At 41.8% G+C, this 23,479-nt stretch overlaps 1 pseudogene across 1 annotated transcript; it reads left to right on the top strand.

Moving 5' to 3' along the window:
• The first annotated feature begins 13,805 nt into the window (after positions 1–13,805).
• Positions 13,806–23,001, top strand: LOC311428588 (ubiquitin carboxyl-terminal hydrolase 42-like; annotated as a pseudogene). The gene is made up of 15 exons: positions 13,806–14,034; positions 14,779–14,979; positions 15,572–15,682; positions 15,842–15,944; positions 16,149–16,216; positions 16,373–16,443; positions 16,975–17,057; positions 17,976–18,087; positions 18,465–18,605; positions 18,800–18,900; positions 19,364–19,505; positions 20,186–20,467; positions 21,273–21,361; positions 21,896–21,996; positions 22,123–23,001. The product of its transcript is annotated as a ubiquitin carboxyl-terminal hydrolase 42-like (transcript).
• Positions 23,002–23,479: the final 478 nt, after the last annotated feature.

Below are 23,479 nucleotides of genomic sequence, written 5' to 3' on the forward strand. Positions count from 1 at the left end.
TGACTTTCACGCCCTTCTCACACATGCAAATAATAAATTAATACAATAATTCTGGTGGCTACAAAGTGGTTCAGTCAAGAATATGCAGTGCTTGAAATGACAAGAGGATGTTTTTACTGAAGAGATTTCTTCTGACTGTCTGCCATTCCATGCTATGCTGGGTAAACTGCTAATAATGCAATTTAGTAGAGAATTGAAACACTTTGATTGAAAAATAAATAAATAAATCAGTTTCTTTCTTCATAGAGGCCAAAGCTTTCCAAGCTGGAAAGCTGAGTTCCAATTTCTGCTCAATTCCAAATTCTTCTCTCAGTCACTGGGGGAAGAGAACGGGTCTAACCTAGACGTGTTTATTATCAACTGCTTTGAAAGTGCTTGAGTTCCCACAGAAGTTTTTGTACAGGCTGTAAATTCCTTCTAAAAGAAGTAGTGAAATTCCTCACCTACCTTTTAATACTAGAACTTGAAAATGGAGGAAGACGTAGAGGTACTAGCTACTTCAGACACCTTTTGGGAGAGAAATAAAAACTCAGCAAAAAGCCCTCACTTGTCTGCTGAAGTCTTTCTCTTCCCTCGATAGCCATAAAGGTTCTAAGTAAAGGCTGCAGCAAGGCAAGTAAATACAAAGGAGGCGCTGTTGGATGTGGTGAAAGCCATTACTTTACCAGTGTAGCGTACAATCCCTTCAGCGAGCTTTAATTCTACAGGTGATTCTTAAAGGTGATATTTGAATTTGCCGTGCCAGCCTGTGAAAATGTAGCGTTTTAAGGCCAGGAAGATAACTTTTTTCAGTTTGTGTTCTTCAGGTTATTCTTAATTTGAAAAGGTACTCGTCTTTTTGGAATAGAAGATGAGTTTTTTGTGGCCTTAAATCTGAAATGTCTCTCCTCCTTCTGCTTTAGATGCAAAAATTATTTAATACGGAATTTGGAGAAGTGTGCAATATTGAGTTGCCTGGTAGGGCAGAGAGAGCAGCCTTTTTCTGAGGACCTAATTCTAAATGAAGTGGCTAAGCCTCCTGTAAAGAAAAGAGGTGAGGAGGATATGAGAAGTACATCTAAAACTTTCCTATCAAAGTTACTAGCTCGTTGGGCTTTGCTTTGGTGGTCATTTTCTGTCAGTAATTTGTCATATGCTTGTATCTGAGTACTGTAAATTGGCTAATTTTTCCTGATTAATTGAAGTTGATCGGACATTGGAAGTTGTGCCTGTAGCACCACCAGCTGAGCCTCAGAAGCCACAAGAGGAAGAAGTAAAGATGCTGGAGGAGGAAGAGGAGGATACCTTGCGTGACCTTAGAATTTTCTTGAGGGACGTTACTCACAGACTTGCCACTGACAGACGTTTCAGGGAATTTGCGAAGCCCGTTGACCCACAGAAGGTAAAGTAGTGCTGATCTGTGTGTGTCTGTAACTTCTCAGTGTTTGTACTTCTCAGCGTTTTGGGGAAGGTTCAACTTTGTTTTTAGGGCTGCACTGTAAGGATTTTGCAAGAAGCAGAGGCAGTGCTTTTACTTCTGCTGACTCTCAAATGTCTCTTATGGGATTATTTGCTGAAAGCCCTGGTTTCATTCTAAAAAGCCAGTCCAAATGCCAACACAGTTTGCTCGTGAAAAGGCTTTGATATGTAGGCGTGTCACAGCACTGAAAAGCACAGAGATCTTTCCTTATAATTACAAACAGTATTTACAGGACTACTTGAGTGAAGTCTGAAGCCCTTTCTTGGACTGTCAGTTCCTGTGGGAACAGGAATAAGAGCAGCAGTTTGTAAAAATAAGTTTTGAGATCCTGTTCTCTGTTTCATCTGGAACTCCTCAATAGGAATCAACCATAAGTGCAGTGTGTTTTCTTTTTCCTCCAATTGGCTGCTTAGATGCCTTTTTCTCCTTAATTTATGAGATAAGCCTAAACTAGGGGCGTATATTTCAAAGACAGATGTAACTTGAATATACCTGCGGATCAGCAAAGTCCTCTTCTTGTGGGCATCCACTGGCTTTTCTTCCCCTTTTCTCCTAGGTTCTTGAGCTGTGAAAAATCTAGACAGATACATATGTCCTCATCTGAACTGGTCATTAGTCTCCTCTTCTGGTCTGAGGGAAGAAATGAGCACCTCAGGGCCCAGTTATCTCATTCTAAAGTAGATGCCTGCAATAGGTACTTCACAGGTGCAATTCATGCACCTTTTCCTCAATGTCAACAACAAAGAGAATGCCGGATGGCTTGCTCAGCTTTCACTGTTGTGATTTTCTGAAGCAAAGTGAAATGAATCTCCCACCCTCAGTGTTTCTTCTCTACCATGCATGTGCTTCTGACCTCCCTACTTCTTGTTGTCCTCTCGTGGCCGTGCTAATGAAAAATGAAGGAGCCCTTCCATTTTTGAGAAGCAAACTGGTTAATTTCAGCATCTTCTGATGCATCGCAAATGTTCAGAGTTTTTAGGAAGTCGTTTATTTAAAGTTTTCAGAATAATTTTGGTAGACAGTGTGCAAGGTTAAGAAAACCTCTGAATGCTTGTATTTGATCTGCAGGTACCTGACTATGCCACAAGGATTAAATAGCCGATGGATCTTTCAACAGTTCTGACTCAAATTGACTCGCGCCAGTACCTCGCTGCCGGAGACTAGCTGAAGGACATCGATCTAATCTGTAACAATGCCTTAGAGTACTACCCGGATCAAAGATCTACAGGTGAGGATGTGCTTTTTAGCCCTAGTTTAAAAAATCTGTCGAACGTATAGATGGATAAATGCTGTGTGCGGACAATAGACTTCGGATGGATTAGATGATTTTGGACGTCCACAGAGAACATCTCTTACCACATTGTAAATATTTTATCATTTTGCTACTTGGGCATGGAATTGTGATATAAGTGTTCCCAAGGAACTTGTGCTTTTGTTTTAATTAACTTCGATGTTGTTATGCTGAAAATATTCACTGAGAGAACCTTTCGGAACCAACCTATGAAGAAAGCAATTTTCTTCTGTGATCAAAACAGTTTCATTGGTTGGTAGACAACATTCAGTTAAAGTGTGTAAAATTTCAGATCGTCACAGCGCCTATGTTTTGGAAGGCATTGCATATTCAATGGTGAGGAACGAAATGGATACAGAGTTTAGACGACTTTGTGAACAAATTAAAGAATCTCGTGAGAAAAGAGGTACGTGCTTTAACGCTAAGGATTTGAAGACTTGTCTCTGCATTTGTAACTGAAAATGCACGACGAAGATCTTTGGTATCTATTCTTTCTTGCAAGGTCGCACCTCTGCAGCGTGTGCTCCATGCGACAACTCCAAGTCACCACAGCAGAACCCTGCTACTGAAGACGAGAAACCAGATGAAGAGAGTAATGAAAATGAGGAGATGCCAGCGGCACCTGTAGGTGCCAGTACACCCATTTCTAATGGCAAGTTGCATTTTATTCAGCTGCTCTTGTCGTTCATACCTTCTCTGTTCTTGAGGCGCAACAGGTGTCTCTGATGCCTGGCTCTTTATGGCAGAGGTAGTTTGTTTTCAAATTGACTTCCAAATGGGAGAGAGAAATCCAGAGGTCATTCATTCAATATAGTGATGAATTAAAGTTCGAAGAAAGTTGGTTCATTTGATGTACTCTTACTGGAACTTCATTTTGTAAACAGAACGACCCCCCACTCAAGGATATGACAGCTTCCCTCCCGTACTAAAAATGATAGTGCTCACCCTTGTAGGAGCAGCAATGTGAAGAAGGTCAAGGGCAGTAAGAAGGGTTCAAAGATTTGATATAACAAGCCTTTAACTTTTTTTGACAGAGCTCCTAATAAGGATCTTTAGCAAGGTCTGGAGATGGGAGAAAAACTCAAACTAGATTTTAATTCTAGGATGTATAATGTCAAGCTTGACTGTTCCTCTGAACAGTCAATTGAATTTAAATTTTTTTTAATTTAAATTAATTAGTTTATTTTTTTTAATTTTAATTCAATTGAATATAAAGTTTGTTGTTGTTGTTGTTGTTTTTTACGAAACACTAATTTTATGTGAAAGGTTTTGCTGCAATATCTTTTTGCCAAGGATATTAAGCTTAAGTTATCCACAAGAAAACGGTGGGGAAAGGGAAGCTTTAGTTTTGAAAGCTTTTTTTTTTTTTTTTTTTTTTTTTTCTCTCCAGGTTTTTCTTGAGCACAGCAGCGTTTCAGTGTCTGCCTGCAATTAGTTGCCCCACTACCAAGTCAGGAGGGTCAATTAAACTTGCGTGAGGCAGAATTTCTTTATCTGAATCTACGTGGTTCACATAAATATATTCTTGTTTCCTTCTTTCCCTAGGATTATTCTTCTCCCAGTATTGAATGTTTCAACGGACACCGTTGAAGATCAATGAGCAAAAGCATCCTGCGGTGTTCAGTCTCCAGCTTTGAAGAAAGTATGGCGATACTGAGGGGAAATGTCAAGAGAAGATGCTTTTCAAGGTACTGTATTTCTATATGTTCAATCTCTGTTCGATTTGTAGATTGAAAAGCAAGAGAGAAAGCATGTGCAGTGAGTTGTGGCCTGATAAACCTCCGGCTAAAATCAGCAGAGGCCTATGAGCATGCTGATGGCGTACCAGTACCTTAAAACTAGCATCCCTCTTCTCAGTGAAAGTCTTCTGCTTTTCTAAAAAAACCTGTTTTTTTCCCCAACCCCTTTGAGGTGTTGCTGTGGTTTTACCCAGCCGGCAGCTAAACACCACACAGCCCTTCTGCAACACTGTTACCTCCCTCTCTGGGATGGGGGAGAGAAATGGGACAGTGAAGCCCGCGAGTTGAGATAAAGACAGTTTATTAAGACAGGAAAATAATAATAATGATGATGATGATGATGATAGTACTGCTACTAGTAATGTGTACAAAACAAGTGATGTACAATGCAGTTGCTCACTACCCGCTGACCAGTGCCCAGCGTAACCCCTAGCAGCCCGGCTGCCCCGCCCTATCCATGGTGCAGCGTGTTGCCATAAGGCATAGAATTCTTTGGCCAGTTGGGGTCGGCCATCCTGAGTCTGTCCCCTCGCAGCTGTTGCTGTGCGCCGATTCTGATCGCCAGTAGGACAGTGAGACACCGAAAGGTCCTTGGCTTGTTGTAAGTACTGCTCTGCAGCAATTGAAACATCGGGGTGGTATCAGCAATCTTCTAAACATCCTTTCACACATTCTAAGCCAAAACATAGCAACCTACCCGCTACTAGGAGGAGAACTAACGCTGTCCTAACTGAAACCCGGACATGTATCTTTTCCACTTGGGTGCTATTGCTCATAATTTTGAGAATTCAACATGAGCAAGCTAGGAAATGTGGGTACATACAGAACCGCGTGTATATGGCACGCAACAGACTTGGGATGTGGATCCTGCGTGAGGCCTACAGGCTTCTCTTTGTATACCATGGAGCACTGGCTTGTAAACATGGTGAAATTTCCCATCCTTGATGGGTCTAATACAACATGTCTTTTCTCCCTTCTCTGCCCTGTCCTCTTTCTTAATGTAGGCAGTTGAGAAAGCCAAAATTGGAACGAAAAAAAGAATATAACACAGGTAAGTGGCTGTAAGTCCCCGGGATACCTATTTGTGCTGGTTACTGAAGAGGATGGCACTTGGTCACTCCATGGCTTTCATTTGGCCCCAAAGCCTTCTGTAGTCAGCTGAATTCACTCCTCAGTGACTTTTCTGTGAAGAGAGGTAGGTGCAAATAGGAGATTTTATGAATTCCTTGGGGAGGGAGCAGTGTGAATTGCAGCTTGGTAGGCACAAAGCAAACTGTTCTAATTGTGCAAAGTAAATCGATACTTGATAAGTTCAAACTTAGTTTTATAGCTGGCAAGCACAAAAGTAAACCTTAGCTGTGATCCTAGCAGCACAGTGGTGTAGCTCTTCCCTTCCCCTTGTCCTCTTGGCTCTTTTAATGACAGTGCAAGCAACCAACCTGTGCCAAAGGGTGCTGTATGGCAAACAATGGGCAGGCTTTTTTCTAAAAAGCACGAGTTTGAGTTATGTGGTGTTTGGGTGTTTCTCTTGAAACGGTTCTTCCCTCCTTGAGCTGTTAGATCCTAATGCAGGAAATGGAAGTGCTGCATGCATAAACAGAGTAATCAAACATACACCTCTTAGGAAGAGGCTTGCAATGTCCTAGTGTTTGTTTTGAGCACTGTTAGATACAGTTTGACATGAATGGAGTGAAAACACCTTAGAGAAAGGTGTTGATTGTTCTCACTTTTCCAAGACAGAAATAAGTGGAGTAGATTTCCCTCCTGCATGGAACAAAAGTTGCACGTTTGTTTTTGTCTGGCTAGCTTTCAGTCTCTTTAAAAATTTCCCTACAGGTCCCAGTTTTAAGTAGACAGTTTAAACGTGCAGAGCGATAAAGAAGTGGAATGCAGTGGTTGTGACACCAACTTCTGATCTGAAATGTAAAGAAAACTCAATCCACTTCAGGGTGCCTTTTTTGTCTGTCTGTTTCCATTTTACAAGAGCAACGGTGAAATAAGGAGAATCCCATCTTCACTGTTTCAAAAGACTTTGTTTCTGCGTTTCAGTCACCAGAACATTGAGGAGTAGAGCTGGTGCAAAAACTGTGAGACGAGTCCACGGAGAAAACAGGGACTTGGAGCTGCGCCGCAGCTGTAGAGTCGGACACAGTCGGTACTCGACTACTAACTCGTCCATTCTATTTGACAAACTTATGACAAAGTAAGTCATCTTTTCTTGCAGACCTCTTAGAATGATCTTTCTTCGCAAGCCTTTGCACTATGGCATGATGTTGGCCTCGACTTGCTCTTTATTTTGACAGCAAAGAGGTATGGCTGCTCCTGGCATTTCCTTCCTGTTTACAGGGAGACACCGTTACCTGGCTAGATAAACAGATTTTCTTGAAGGTGCTATTTCAGCATATAAGAATTGATTTAAAAAACAACAACAACCACAAAAGTGCTTCATGGCTTGCTAGTTTTGTAATCTCACATTTCTCCAGGAATACTTGATTTGCTGCATTTCACCATTACACTCGTCAGCGCCGCTGATTCTGGTTTATCACTATTTGCATTGCAAATCTCCTTGTCCAAAGCTTAAACTGATGTATGCACTTCTTGAAAACAAAACCTGAAGTTGCAGAGCAGAAGACTCAAGTCATTATGTTAGCAGCTGTGTAACCATACTGCTTTCCAAGCATAAGATGTCCAGCTTATTTTGTTTCTATGAAGAGTTTAAATGGCTCCCGTTAAGCAAAGATGTCCCCACACTGATACTTACTATTAAGCAAGGATTCCACCTCCTTTGGCTGAGGTCTGCTCCCTTACTCACATTGGAACATTCATCCAAGTAGCCTGCAATTCCACACTGTCGGGGGAAAGTCCATAGAATAGAAAAGGTTCCTCCAGTCTCTTCCTCAGCCTTTTTTTTTGAAGCATGCAATAAAGCAAAACATTCACAGGCTGCCCTTCCATGCAAAACAAGGCAAATTAGTAAGACAGGAGCCACAAAACTGATTGTCCTTTAAAGTTAAAATGAGATTTGAAATAGATCGAGTTAGCAAGTGTTGTAAGTCTGTAGCTAAGTCTGGTTTTGCCAATGCAGCACAATTCCCTATCACGTAGCCAGAGCTGCTTCTGTAGCTCCAAGAAGCAAAACTGCTTTGACAAAATACTGTGTCATCAAAGCATTCGTTGGCTCAGTAGGCACGGCTCAGGTTCAACAAGTTTGTGAAAAAATGAGTACTAACAGAAGCAGCAGGGTCCAAAGAAACACTTTATGTCCCCACTGCGAAATGAGGGGCTTTACCTTGAGTGTTATGCACACTGTCAATAGAAAAGCACTGTAACAGAATCTGCCACGGCAGTTTGCATGTTACTGAAAGACCATCAGAGTGGGACTGCAGCAAGATCATTGCGAAGTTACAAAAAAACCATGTGGGGGTGGGAGTTTAGTTGCGTTCGATAACACAATCTTAGATAAAGATTTTGGTCTTAACGTAAAAGTAAGGATGTCTACTGATCTCTTCAACTCCAACAACTGAAGCCCAAGTCTGAAAAATCGCCTTTAAGAATGCAAAGAAAATATTTAACTCTTCTGTATGTTCATACTTTGCTATCAAGCAAAGGAATGAATGCTGATGCCTTAACTATGTAGGGCTGTAGCTTTAAAAACGTTAAATGTACGTGAAATTATTTGGGGGTGTTTTCACATGCAAAGCCTAATGCAGTGCATGCAAGCCCTGTCATCTTCTTCGTCTAGTAGTGTCGCGTTAAGGGGTGTAGCCGATTGACCGTCATGGGTCCCGTCGGATTCAGGGTGCTGAACTATCACGGTCACGGATTCACCAACAACGCAGTACGGCCTCGCTCTAGTCGCATTCAAGGAGAACTCTCACAGCTAGGAAGAATGCAATTAAGTGCAATTTCTTACGGCGACAGGTACACAGGTTCTTTGGATTGTCAGTGATAAATTCACTGTCTGCAAAAGCAAGCTAGCGTGCATGAAATGCACAGGTACACAGCCTAGGTATTAAGACATTAAAAAGCATCAAAACTCTAGAGATTTCTAAGATTCCACAGAGACGCCTGGTATAAGCAAGCGTTCAGATCTTACCCCACGGCGTCCCAATGGAGTGGGGGTGGGGGAGTGAGAGGCTCAGCCTGTCGAGTGATGTCAGAAGGAATCCTTCCTGATAGTATCTTCCCTAACATCCCCTTTCTCTTAAAGCAATTGATATTATTTTCTATCTTTAAGGTGGAGCTTGAGTGACTCTAGTCGTGCATATCTTGGTTGTGCTTGGTAGAAATGATCTCACTTGCGTTTAAAGGTACAGGCTGTGAGAAATTCCGAGGGCGTGCTCAGTGAGGGGTGGTTGCACCTTGGAGGCGGGTAGCTTTTGGGATGGAGGTGTGCTTATGATGCCTAGTCGCTTAAGGCGATTACTCCACAAGTAGTAACTTAGTGTTGATTTAACTCCAGCATATCTAAAACATAAGAAGGATGTTAGTATGGAAGAAGCCGATGAAACCAGTCCTTAAATCTTACTACTTATTGTGCGTGAGCAGACTGGCGTGAGTTTTAGCTATACTGGCAAATATCAAACCACACCTGTGTCGTCCCAAAGCTGGGAAAAAAAAAAAAACAAAACCAAGGAAATGTTGAAGCAAATAGGGAGGCCTGTAGCTTGTGCAGTCTTTTAGCTGAGAAAATAAAGAAGGAGAGAGACAGGTAGCCTTGAGCTAGCAGAAGCAAGGAAGAGAAGGGCTAAAAGGGAAAAAACAGGAAGGAGAACACCAGCTCCAGACTGACCTATAGTAACCTTTTTCTCATTAAGGGTCATTAGCACATTAAAAATCACACCTGTCAAAATGCTAATCTATGCTAATGTGGGATTCGGTGTGTGTCCCCCCTCTCCTGTTCCCCCTCCCCCCCGGTATTCCTCTGTAATGCACAAGCTCAGTGGAGATAAGTTAGGTGAGCTGTAATAACCAATCCAAAGGAGCCAAAGAGAGAGTTTTCACAAGTTTCCTGTGTATAAATGACGGGGATTCGAGTCAGAGGTGTGCTTGCTTTGCGAAAGATGGCCAAGTACCTGACTCTGCAGAGTTCTATAAGTAATTATATAATTAAAAGACCTTCGTGTGCATTCCGACTCTGGGTGCTTATTGGCGCGGTGCACTCTGCACGAGCCTGCAGACAACATCTGTACTCAGTGTCATGCCTACAGACAACCCTTTACTGTTGGGACCTGCATATTTTTCTGTGCATTCAACACAACCCCTTTGGCACAACTAGTTAACCACGTAGCTGCCAGTCCACCACTCAGTTGCACTTGTGAAGAGGAAAAGCTATTTCCGTCTACTGGAGGAGCACATCCTCTAAATGCAAGCTTCACTCAGCTGGTCATTTACTGCGGGACAAGATTTGAAAAGTGTTGTTGAGTTCTGGGTTTCCTGCTTACAGGAAAAATTAAGTGCTAGATCGCCCTCTACTCCGCTTTGTCTGCTGCATTTAATGGAGATTAAACTGATTTCGTTTGCTCCTCCGTTTATGGACAATGAGCTGAAGGAACAGGTACAGCACATTAGCCTGGAATGCCTTCCCTCCCAACCAAAGTAAACTGGAGCTGTAACTAACACAAGCAGAAGCAAGGCTTCTGTGTTTTCAGCTGAATAAAGTTCCAACAAAATCATCCTCTGGGATTTGAAGGTTACTTCACATGACATGCCAACGACTCTTTTCCCTCCATTGTAAAGCGGATCCCTGCTGTTAGTTGCTCTAGAAGCAAAGGAATCATCGGTTTGGTTACCAAATAGCCGCTTCTGCAAACGAGAAGTGTTGTGCTCTCTCTTCCCTTTGAATGACTCCACACTTCTCATCAGCTACTGGATTGCTGACCTAGAATCAGAGAACATCCCAAGGTGGAAAGGACTCCCAATAATCACCAAGTCCAACTCGTGGCTCCACACAGGACCACCCCAAAGTGAGACCCGATGTCTGAGAGCATTGTTCAACACTTGTTGACCTCCGTCAGGCTCGGTGCCATGAGCAGTGCCCTGGGCAGCTGTCTCAGTAGCCAGCCACCCCCTCAGCGCAGCACCTGAGGCGCACGGGGCTCGGCGGGGCGGCCCGGGAGGGGAGGACGGCGGGGCGAAGTGGCAGCTCCCTCAGAGCCGTCTCCCCGCCGCCTCGGCCGCATGTCGTGGCTTTTTCGTGTCGGGGCTTTTTCATGTCGTGCCCTCGGTCTCTCGCCGTGGGTGAGATGCTGCTCCCCAGCGCGGACCCCTTGCGCGCGGGGCGGCGGGAGGGAAACCCCAACCCCAAAGCCCTCCCGGCAGGGAGAGCTCGGGGTGAGGGCCGATCCGGCACCGACAGTAAACACACGCCGGAGGAAACGCTCTGGTTTTAGCCATGAGCAGCGCGGCCAGGTTCAAAAGGCGTCACGCTGGAGCTCCGAGTTCGGCGACGTTCCGAGGCCGTTGTGGCGGTTGTGGAGACGGCCCCGGCTGAGGTGGCTGCTGCTGTCGCTGCTGTCCCCTCTGTCCCTGCTGTTGCCGCTGTTGCCGCTGTTCCCGGACCTTGGAGACCCCCGGCGGCTCCCTGTGCCAGGCCCTGTGGCCCCGGGGAGCTGCCCGCCGCCTCGTCGGCCAGCCCGGCAGCAATCCTGCCAGCACAGAATAGCCCACTGCGTTTCAGGGTAAAGTGACGATTAATTTCTATTTCCTGGCCTGGGTGCTGCTTTCTTCTTTAAGGAAGCTTCAAGGTTAAAGGTTCAACTCAGTTATGTCAGGGTTCAACTCCGTTTCGTGAAGGGGCTCTTGTACGAAAGCTTAAGCTGGGATTGACTCTCTGCTAAGCGGAGGCCAAACGTGGACCTACTGAGAAGCAGGTCCTAAGTGATAACATTTTCTAAAGAGACTGCTAAACACATCTGAAGAGTGCTGCTGCAGAACTCTGAATGGGGGGATAGCAACTGTCTTAAGTGATCTGGAATCTTGAATTTACTTTTCAATGGACAAGAGGTGTGTCTCTCAAGGCAAACAAAGAGAGGAGTAACACCCTCTCTTGTCACTCATGTCAACATAAATTTATGCTCAGAGCGTAGGTGTAGGAACAGCATCGGTATGTATATGGAACATTGGGAGAGGAAGCTCTATCGGTATTTACAGTTTTTCTACTATCTTGCCAGAGAGACGTCATCTCCAAATGAGAAATGGATGTATTTTGAAACAGTGGTGGTGGATCGGATTTCTTCTTTCTAGTGTTAATATTTGCTCTTGAATCGTACTTAATACCTGGTAACACCTCAATCAGTTGTCAAAAATAAACTTAAAAATGTGTAAGGCTTATCTCATTGGTCAGTATAAAGATCTAGGTCTTCCCTTCCCTTCCCTTCCCTTCCCTTCCCTTCCCTTCCCTTCCCTTCCCTTCCCTTCCCTTCCCTTCCCTTCCCTTCCCTTCCCTTCCCTTCCCTTCCCTTCCCTTCCCTTCCCTTCCCTTCCCTTCCCTTTCATTTTCCCCAGTATTGTTTTTCTGTTCTCCTTCTCACTGCAGTCTTGATTTTGTTTCTTGTCCCTTAAGTATGTTTCCAAAGTGTTGCTGAAACATTTTCTCTTTCAATCCTAAAAAAGGAGCTGTCACTGGTGAAGATCGGAGCTTATCCCTGAGCCCAGGAGCTGTCACCTTAGTCTTCCAATCGGACAAGGACGACTTCATTTCTCATGTAAATGCATTTGTCAGGTTTGCGTATTGTTTTTTCAGGAATGGAAAGTGTGTATAGAATGGATTTAAAATCAATTTTAAATGTAAAACGTCAAGGCAAAAAAGTTCTAATTACAACCTCTGCACACAATTTGCCAGCTGTGGGACTAGGAGTTTTCTTATTTACTGTGTTTTGTTTAACGTGTCTGAAGTTTAATGGACAGCAATCAAGGCGTGCTAGAAATCTGAAAGCACTTTATGCTTTGTTCTCTCCGTCATTTTGGTATAACAAACTAGCTTATGTTTTAAACCCTCCATGAGGGTAGTGGTTTCCCTAAAGGTAACAAGTCCCTGCGTGCTACAGTAAGACAGTAACAAAACATGAAGTATAGAAGTTCATCCTGTCATTATTCAGCTTCTGCCTATGGACACACAACTACGCTTATTTAAAGCGGTATCACCTTGAAACCTAATCAGCATTTTAAAAAGGACTTTGTAGCAGTTATTGGCTTTTGTCCTGGAGGGCTGAGGTTTGTTTTGTTTTGTTTTACATTCAGCATTTCCGTTTCTAGCTTACATTCCCCTGTTGTTTTGCATGAGGAAAGCGTGAAACTTTAGAAAGGAGAACGGAAAGAGCTGCTTTTTAGTCTAACTTATCAGTTTTTCGTAGGAGTTTTAAATGTGGTAGGAGTAAAACACCAGAAGTACTGCTGCCAAAGTTATATTCAAACTCGTCTTTCTTGGAGAAGCAGAAGAAGCCCAGGGAGAAATAAATTTGCAAACATGCTCTTCATGCTCTCCTTTCCCAAGATTTCTCTGAGATATAGCCCATCCTCTGTGGGTTTTGAGGTATATGGTTCCCAGGAGTGAAAAGGAGGGCCAAACATCTCTCCTCTTGGATCTCAGCATGCCAGGGCTTTAGTGTACTGCCACTTACGGCTCCGCTTTTTCACCTGGAAAAAGCGACCGCATGATGTAGACTGAGGAGCCCTCACAGATTAACTTGCTATCACCAAGTGACGCCCAGAAAAGGTGTATTTAAAAGCTAGGCTCATTATAGAATCACAACAAACCCCTCATGACTGGTGCAGTAGACAGTGAGGTAGAGGGCGAGCCCTGGAAAGACAGAAGAAAAGTAGCAGTGAGTTCTGGGTACCTTTGTGCAGACGAAACAGAAAAACGCAGGCAGTGAAGTAATAGTGTTCCGTTACTAATGCCAGCAATAGATAATTGCAACAATTATCTATTAGATCATAGGTACTAATTAACAGATAATTGCGCAACTCCGGAAATCAATAAATAACTGATTCCCCTCAGAGAATGTCTTCTACATTTTTATATTAAAAAGACTCCAGAGTTGTAATGGATTAAAATCCTACGGAAGGGAAAGAAATGGCATCAGCCACTAGTTCTGCAGAAGCGAAAAGTAATACTGATAGAGTTTAGATGGAAATTTTCACTTTGTGTGTTTAGTTTGGGGATTCTTTTTAAATCATTCATACCAGCGATTTAGTTCTTAAGGCTGTTTCTTTGAGATTAAGTGACAGGACTTCTGTTACTCTTTTCTTCTTGGAATGCTTCTTGATAGTCTTACGTCAGCCAGAACTTCTGTCTCTGTCGCAGATGTGAACAATGACCGTAGCTAAGAAGCCCAAATCTTCAAAGCCTAAAAAGCCCTCTTCAAGGCGGTCTGGCAAATCCAAGAAACCAAGTCCTAAAATACTGATGTCACGCACCGCCAACTGGGGCCGGATAGTGCCTGCAGAAGATTCAAGCCAAGTCTTTGTGGCCGAAGGACGTGGAGGTGCTATTTACTGTAGATCATCTGAAAAATCTAAGGCTTTTGCCCCAAGAGATCTAAGTAAGTGTGCGTTCTATCCTGCCTCCATTGTCTTCAAAGCAAAAGTAGAAAATGCAGTTCTTACTTGTTGCACTGCTAGAGAAGGGGACTACTGTGAAGAAAGACTTCAAAAGCGAATCCCCTAAGGCAACTGAAGTGACTGATGTTACAGAAATTAATTTTGATATATTTACAGTCAACAGAGAAATATGGGGAGCTTTTTGTAATGCACAGATTCCTCCATGTCTTTTCTGTTTTGCAGAGAAAAGTGTTTGATTGTTGCTATTCACAGCTTCCATTTTTCACAGGTTTTTTGAAGGATAACATTGCTCAGGAAAAAATCTGGTATCTGTAGGGGTACCGTCATTCCTAGTTCCTCGTTTTTACGTTTTTACCGTATAATTTCAAGTCTAAGTTTGTGGTTTAAGTTATAATAAGGAAAAAAACAGTAGTTGAGTTAATCAGGTTAAAGATTATAGATGGAGAGGAACTTGGCATTAGGTGCTACAAACAGAATGGCAGTTAGCCTTGCCTTAGAAAAATTAAAATGGTTGACTAAAGTTTTTTTTTTTTTTTTTTTTTTCCCCAAAACATTGTGTTGACCAGCCAATTTGAATTTGTTGGTATTAAAGCTGTCTGCAATAGGTTTTTCTTGTTTGGATTGTAGCTAGCTCCTCTAGGTGCTCCTGCAGAATAGTACTTTTTTAAATACCTTTCTTCGAAACAAACAAACAAGATCTCTTTTTAAATTTAACTTTCTTGCAGTCGTTAATGATGGAATTGCTCCGCCACAGAGCATTCTTTTTCCACCTGAGAAGATTTGTATGGATTGGCAAGAAACACAAAGTGTTGGAGTTGGCCTGTACAATCTTGGCAACACATGTTTTCTTAATGCTACTCTACAGTGTTTGACCTACACACCCCCACTTGCCAATTACATGCTTTCTCTTGAGCACAGCCAGTCATGTGAGTACTTTCTAACAGTATTTTGAATCTGTTGGATAGCTCTGAAGGTGAAAGAACAGCAGTGATTCTGTGAGATAAGCTTATTTGCCTGATTTTACCTGTAGCAGCTGGCTTTGAGCACTGTATTAGCAGTGGGCTCCGAATAGCATATGGAGTGCAATTAATGCACCATGTTTTATTTATTTAGTTATTTGTTTGTTTGTTTGTTTGTTTGTTTATTAAAGGATCATTTATTGCTTCATGGGAATAATGAAGTGCATTGGACAGTAATGCATTTGGTAGTAATTTTAGAGAGTAATACATTTTGCAGCCTGTGGAGTTCACATTCCTGTCAGCCTTTACAACTGCAACTTTGCAGTAGTCTTTTAGATTTCTCATCACAAAATGCATTTGAATACAGGCTTAGTGGATATTTTTCTTCTGTCAAGTTGTGTGAAATGAAATGTTACAAGACTGTTGGGACATTGGCATCTTGGGAGAATAGAATGTAGCAAGGAGAGTGGATATTGTATCTATAGTTTAAATTGTACTTAGATGTTTGTAGGTATGGATATTTCGCTGGACTGGGATGCTTTGTTCTTTCACTCTTCAGGTCGTGAACAAGATTTTTGCATGATGTGCACGATGGAGACTCACATTAACCAGGCCCTGCGTTGCACTGTTGATGCCATCGAGCCTACGCATGTTATCAGTAATCTCAGTCGTAAGTGGCTTCAGATGTGTTTCTTTTCGATAGCTTGTAATCTTCAAATAATTATTTGATGTGTCTAAGTGGTTTTAACACTCCAATGAAGAGAGATTTTAGAAATACAAGAATGATTTCATTTTTAAATGAGGTCAATACTATCATCTTCTTATTTAGGAATAGGACAACATTTCCGTTTTGGCAGTCAAGAAGACGCACACGAGTTCTTGCGCTATACTGTTGATGCTATGCAGGAAGCGTGCTTGAACGGAAGCACCGAGTAAGCATAAACAAGTTCACTTTCATACATTCTCTAGCACCTTCTAGTCCTTTATTTACTCTCAGAAATGATCTCTAGCACCTTTTAGTGCCTTATTTACTATCAGCAACGCAAGTCTACATCATCCTTGGTTTTCATCAAACTCTTTGAAGAGTTAACTCTGTGCCTTAAATCTTCTGAGGTCTGATTATAATTTATTTCCAGATTGGACAGATCTTCTCAAGCTACCACCATCATTCATCAAATATTTGGAGGATTTCTAAGATCGAGAGGTACTTGAAAAAATATTCCTGTCCTTAGAACTGATCTGTGTCTTTTGTCGGTAGTAAAGCAGTCTGTAGTTTGTCTAAAGTAGTATCTGTCAACAACTTGAATTTGGACAGTTAGTCTCCTTCACATAATGTTAAGCATTTATATTTTGCTTCCAGTGAAGTGCTTGAATTGCAAAGCAGTTTCAGATACGTATGAGGCATTTCTTGATATCACTTTGGATATAAAGGTAAGATGTTTTCTAAATATAATTCATGATGTTTAAGTACATGCATAACTTTCTAAATTAAACTTGTTTAACTTAAAAAACCAAACCACATATAATGTTAAAACATAAGAGCTTGGTGGTGCTAAGGAAGTGGATTGGACTCTGTCCTTCCGTGGAACCCATGTAAATAGTCTCCACATTTGCATTGGGTTTAAGGGGAAAGAATTCTCTTTCTGCAAAAATTATAATGCTGTCATACTTCTTTGTTGTTCTACCTCAATATACATCTAATTGTTAGACTGATGAATTTGTCCCCAGTATTGATGACAAAGCACACTGTAGATGCTGTCTAGGCTACTGGAAAAGTATTTGTTCCAAAGTCAAATGCCTTCCAGGTGAGGTCAATGCTGAGCATGCTCTTTCTGCCTCCTTCTTCACAGTGCTCCTAGTAGATCGCTTGAGTATGTTAGTAAGATTCTCTTATAAACTACTAGTATGTGTCTGGAATTTTGAATTACGGTGACTTTGCGCTCTTCTTTCTCGCTGCTCTAGGCGGTTTCGTCTGTTAGCAGAGCTCTGGAACTCTTTGTGAAACCTGAAGAGCTGGATGGAGAGAATTGCTATAAATGTAGCGAGTAAGATTTTGACGACTTAGGTCTTAATCCTAGATGTCAGTTTTCTATGTTGCATGACTCTGTTGGACTACCTCTAAACTTTGGATCTACTTACAAGTTTTGTGGAAGTTTATAAAAGACTTGGATTTTTGTTTCTTTGGAGGGGGGAAGTCTTGTTCATAGGCATTCCCTATGGGTTTGCAATTCTCTGGCTTGTATTTTGCCATCAGAATTCAAAAAGAGCTACTTTTGTTCTTTCTCTTTATTAGCTCTCGACAGTACTTTTCTTGATGTAAACTGCCCAGTTTCCGTTGTTCTCTGGGCTAGTGGCTAATTTTCACTGCTTACACCGTAGGTCCTACCTTGGAGCGGGCAATGTGTCAAACTGAACTATTTTGTTTCAAAGGATGGCAGATGGGTTCAGTGTCTTTCCAGACAAGCTCAGTACATGAAGACTTCCTACTGTTAAATGTCTCCCTCCTGTAGAATGACCATGTGTTTCTGTTGTATTTTTGATGTTGATAGTCGACCTATGTTGGAGATTATTTGCAATTTCTAGCCCTGGGAACCAAGGCTCTCTCGTTCCGCTTTCAGTATTTGTATTTCCCTTGAAAGCTGAAAGAATGTATCCAGGATTGGAGTTCAAATAGCCACTTTTGTAGACCAAGAAATGGTACCTTGCCATCCAACCTGGTCATACCCTTTTGTGAGAGATTCCTGTTCCCGCTATGCTCTGAGTTGTTGGGAAAATTGACCTTCTTCTGTGTATTAACAAACCTGACACGCAGTGCATGGGTTTATGAAAAGAAAAAAGACCAACCTATTATGCAAGTAAATATCATTCAAATAGCATAGGCATGCGTGAGACATTAAAAGGAGTTTGTTTTGGGGGCGAAAAAAGAAGATGCCTTCAAACACTTATCTCTGCTTGTTTTTAAGGTGTAAAAAGATGGTTCCTGCATCCAAGAGATTTACCATACACCGTTCTTCCAAGGTTCTCACAATATCACTGAAAAGATTTGCAGATTTCACAGGTGGAAAGATCAACAAGGTATATTTACCACTGTAATGCAACTATATCATTGCGTAATGGGACATCCCCCAAAGCTGAAAGTTGTTAATATTTTCAGACAATAATTGTAGACTAACGACTATGGCTTATTCTTTCTCTTAATATCAATAAAGTTCCCGCTTGACAAGAAGCATATGCTTTCCTCTGAGAAGGCTGATTCATCAGGAAACAGTTCTCTGCAACTTCTAGTCTTAACCGTTGTTTATGGGAAGACTTATTTGTAGTGAATCAAGAAATATATTCGAGAAATATATTCTAGAAATCAATTCTAGTCTGTGTTTTTTGGAAGTGTTTTTCTCTGGCTAGTCCACGAAGTACTCTGGGATAATTTTTCTATCTTCTTGATGTCTCTTTAGGAGGTGAAATATCCGGAGTATTTGGACCTGAGAGCCTACATGTCGCAGTCAATGGGAGAACCACTGCTCTATGCCTTATACGCGGTGCTGGTACATCACGGTGTCAGCTGTCACTCAGGACACTATATATGCTATGTAAAGGTAGAAGTCAACAGCATTTCTAACAGGGTAAAGGTTGTGCTGGCAAACCAATTAAAGCATGACTAGCAGCTACTGTTTCTAGGGAAAAAGATTTCATTATATTTTTATTTGACATGTGTGTATTTTGTTCCTACCCGTGATTTCAATTGGAAAACGTGCAATTCACCTAAAGAAATCGTTGTCTTTATTTGCAGGCTGGTAATGGACTTTGGTATCAGATGAATGATGCTAAAGTAGTGCGTACTGACATTAAAAGAGTTCTTGGTCAGCAAGCTTACATACTTTTTTATATCAGGTAATAACAAATCTTAAAATGTGTTCAGAAGAGATTTACTTTCCTGTTATTGATATTTTTCTGTTTTGCAAGTGTTTTTCTTGCTATCCCGGGAGAAGATTATTATTTGTCTAATTCAGTTCTGTCTAACCTGAAATTCTCTGTGTCGTTTATTGTCTTTTGTTGCTTGGCCTTAAACTGCAGCACTTGTGTAAATTGCTATCTATGTGTTATCTGTAGCTGGCTACTTTAGAGAAGGAGAGAAATGAAGGTCATCTGTGGTGTAAGAATGAATTATTGCTCTGCAAGTGATAGTCTTAGTAGGAAGACTGTTCTCTACTTTTCAGTTTGTAGTCTTGGCGAAGCCTTCTGTGGAGAAGGCTTCCATATCGTATGAGCTGTTCCTCTAAAATGATAGGATGGGATTTAATCCAAGAGTAGGCTGAAAGAAAAACTAAACTACGATCACTGCTCTTTTCTGAAGGCGCTATGATTTGACACTTGGAGAACGTGCGTTTTACTTGCCAGCACCATCTTATCCCTGTTCATTCCCTCCTGGTCAGCAGGGGGCTAATAGTAAGCAGGCTGGATTTCTGGGACCACGACTTCTTCCTCATATGATTAAGGTAATTCAGGGAAGCGGGAGGGCAGATAACGGCACCAAACTGCTAGTGGGTTTGGGGTTTGGTGTGGGGTTTTTTGTTTGGTTTTCGGCATCTTAGTTTTGTTTTCCTTCCCACGCTGCAGCTTTCTTCACAGCCCTCATGCTACAGCCAGAGTCATTCAAACAGTGGTTACTGCTAAATTGTGCAGCCATGCGACTCCATTACTTTATACCTCCAAGACAGCTTTCTAAAGCACAGAGAGCTATGCTCTTTGACTATTTAAGCAGAGTGTACTAATCCTCAAATCATTTAAAAGAGGACTTGTTTTTCCTATCCTCGTCACTTTAGCTAAGACAGGGAAAACTAAATGTCTTATTCCTGAGCACCAGAACGATTACTTCAGGCTTTTCAGGGTATGTTTAAAGGGGAAAATAAATATATTTGGGAATAGCAGCAGGTAATGTTAAGTTGCTTGGCTGGTTTTCAAAGATGATGTTAATTTGATACCAATCTGCAGTAAACCAAAAGCAGGAATTGAATACGCTTATTGGACTTGCATTTATCCTTAAAGGGCAGTGTGTTTTTCTTTTTAGGTGTTAAGACCATTTGTAGAAACACTCAGTAGGAGAGTTTTGTGTTTCAAAATGTTACATGCAGTGTTTGCGTTAATCCATCTTGCAATTTCTTCTTTTTAAATACAGAATTCAAGCCGTTTAAATGGAAATGGATCCATAAAAGAGGACACAAAGACCACTGGTGTCACCCTAAAAAGGCCATCTTCAGCACCACCAATGGCCTGTGTTCAAAACCAGGCAATTACCAGGCCTTCAATGACTGATACGTCAAGAAAACAGAAGATCACCATCAGTATTCACAATAAATTGCCTGCTCGTCAGACTGTGTCACAGCCTGACTGTCTTAGCAGTGCTGTGGAGGATGAAGATCTCTACCAGGCTGTTCCTTCATCCACAATTACAAATTCGGTAATGCAAATGAAGCAAATGCAAACAAACAAAAAAGTTTCTGATGAAATTTTTGTGGAGCCAACAGTGAATGAAAATCCTAAACTCAGCTCTGATAACACAGTCCCTTATGGTGCAGAATCTTCAGGAAAATCTGAGGAGGAGTCAAAGGGCTTATTTCAAAGGAATTTGAAATGCAATGCAATGTCCTCTAATGGAATTTTGGTTGGAAAGGTAGTCCGTACATTGCAGCATTCCAATTCTTCCTGTCAGAATGCTGACAAAGGAAGATCCCAGCATGAGCTGCCAAAAACAGATTCACTAAATGGTGCTATTAGGTTAGTTACTGAATCTAAAGAAAACGGACTGAAACTTGATGATTCCACTTGCCGAGTTGAACCTGTTAAACCTTCTGAGATGTTCTTTTCTAAAACAAATGGATCGCTTGAAACATAGATTTGCTCCATCGAGAATTTCTCACCTACGATGTATTCGGGAGTGTTTATTGTGTTCCTAATTCAGGTGAAATACTGAGAAAACACAGCACACATGTGATCGTAAGACTTTGTGGTATTATCTCCTTAGAATTTGCAGACCTGAGCTTACATTAGAACTTGTCAACTTAAGCTCAGCTGAGATAAAAATTCCTAAGTTTCCTAAAGTAGATTTTGGGGGGTGAGTTGGGGTTATCTTTGAAGTGTAGATAATGCATACAACTCACAGCGGTCTTGCTTACCATTTAATGGAGACATTCTGACAAGACTAGTCCTCAGTACTACTACAAATAGTATTTTTTTGTCTGCTGACTTGTGCGTTTTAATTGCAGATGCCTGGAGCTATGCCTTCAGTCAATCGAGAAGTCATCACGGAGTCCTTCAGAGCCAGCCAGCTGAACAGCTTGTCAGAGGAAATGAGGTAAAATGAGCACAGTCTGATTAAGACAAGACTTTATGGAAGTTCGTTACAGTTTTATCTGTCTACTAATAGTATTTAATGGAAGGATTTAAATTAGTACAATTCCATACTGTGTGTCCAGTGTCACGAACAGAACTAATGATCAGCACTGAGCATATCAGTCTGATGCAGGTTGGTGCCTCGAGGAGAACTTGTGTTCCTTTATAGAATGTTTTTCCATTTTTCTCCACTGTCTGGAGAAACACTGGCTGTTCCCCGCTCGCCCCTATGCCTTTTTTCTCAGAGCAACAGGTGGAAGGAGACAGATGCGTTTGCTTTTTTAGTGCAATGGCTTCAGAAGCAAGAGGGGAAAAAGCACTTTCTCTGGGAGCTGAAGAAGGTGTCCTAATCACAGGAGAGGTTTCTAAATGGCATATCATTGCGAGGGTTCCTGTAGTCCGGAGGTTTTTGTTTGTTTGTTTGCCTTTGGAAGGTTTTACTCTTAATATTCACGTCCTTCAGCAGAAGTGAGAAATGGGTTTTTATTTTATGCAGTGTTGCGGAACCTCCGAAATCTCCTGGGAATGATGAATACCTCGCCCAGTACCAATGTGATGACTGTGGAGACAAGGAGAAAGCAAGAAGATCAAAAGAACGTGACCTCATTTCAAAAGAAAATGTTTTGTCCGGCAAAGAGTCTTGTGAGCCTGGTGAGAAATTGCGGCAAACTTCCTCTCTCAAGTCTGACACTGAATGTAGCTCTAACAATCTTTCTTCCTTAGCTATTGCAGATAGACGCCAAGATACAAAGGACAAGACTAAAACCACTGAGAAAGAGCATTACCGAAGCAAGAGGGAACATGCTCCTAGTGAAGAGAAGGAGAGTCAAAAAGCAGGTCCTTCCAGCAAGAGGAGGTGTTCTCAGAGCGTGGAATTTGTTGAGCAAAAGAGTCACAAGCAGGAGTACTGGGAGGGAAGCAGGTACAGATCTTTCCCTCGTGAAAGAAACAGCCCTGAGAATGGCAGAAGAGCAGTCAAATATTCAAAGTACAGATCTGGCAGCGGAGGAAGATCAGAACAAAGTAGCAATAGGTACTACCGATCCAAAGGGGAAAGAAGTTGGAGCAGAGAAAGATACTATCGAGACGAAGCACGGAGATGGGAAAGATGTGGCTATTACAAGGATTACTATTCACCTCATGCGACAGGAGACAGTAGAGAGAGAAAGTTCTCTCACGGCGATTCAGCCTTTGACAGATCGACTGCAACTTACTACAGCAGGTCACATAAGCATTATCATTACAAAAGCAGATGGCCTCACGGTTCCCTCTTGAGAGAGGAAGATGTACGTCGCTTTGGCACACCCCGAGCAGACTTGCATCGTTGCTCGGTACCTCAGCAACATTCCGGAAGACATTCTCGTGAAAGACATGCGCTTCCACCTGTGTCAGCTCATTTGGAGAACTGTCGCCAGAAAAATGAAACAGAAGGAAACAGAAAAAGAAAATATACCCGTGCAGAAGGTAGTGAAAGTGAAATAGAAAGGAAAGACAGAAAGATAGAAAAGGAGCTTTTAGGTGGTGAAAAAAATGCAAAAATATCACAAGTTCTGGAAGAAAAAGAAGTCTAAGGATAAACATGGAGAGAAGGATTCCAAGTAAGCAAGGATTCCGGCATACTCCGCATTTTTTATCCTAATTCTTTTCTGGGTGCTTCTCATGTCTTCCTTTTTTTTTTTTTTTTTTTTTTTTTTTTTTTTTTCTGGTAGTTTCTAAGTTCTTTAGATAGCACCAGCTGGCTGGGGATCATGTTGTTAGGTTGATCAGTGAAGACAGGAAAGCTCTTGCTGAATTGTGTCAGAGCACTAGCTTTGGACCACATAGTTCGAATCACATCCGTACACCATTCCAGATTAGGTTAAAAGATTTTTTCTGCTTGCACGTATTCCAGAGCTAGCCGTTGTTAATGATCTGTGTACAAACCAGGACCTATGGTCCTTCAATCTGACAGCTTAAGTTTGCTGCATCTAAAGTAAGTTGCGTGTGCACAAAGCACCACAAAATAGCTGACATGCTGCAAATCATCACCTGTGGTAAAATAAATCAGGTTTCATATAGGCAACAAGTGCCACATCTTTTT

The sequence above is a fragment of the Aythya ferina genome (assembly GCF_964211825.1).
Source record: "Aythya ferina genome assembly, contig: HAP1_SCAFFOLD_96, whole genome shotgun sequence".
Taxonomy (NCBI): Eukaryota; Metazoa; Chordata; class Aves; order Anseriformes; family Anatidae; genus Aythya; species Aythya ferina.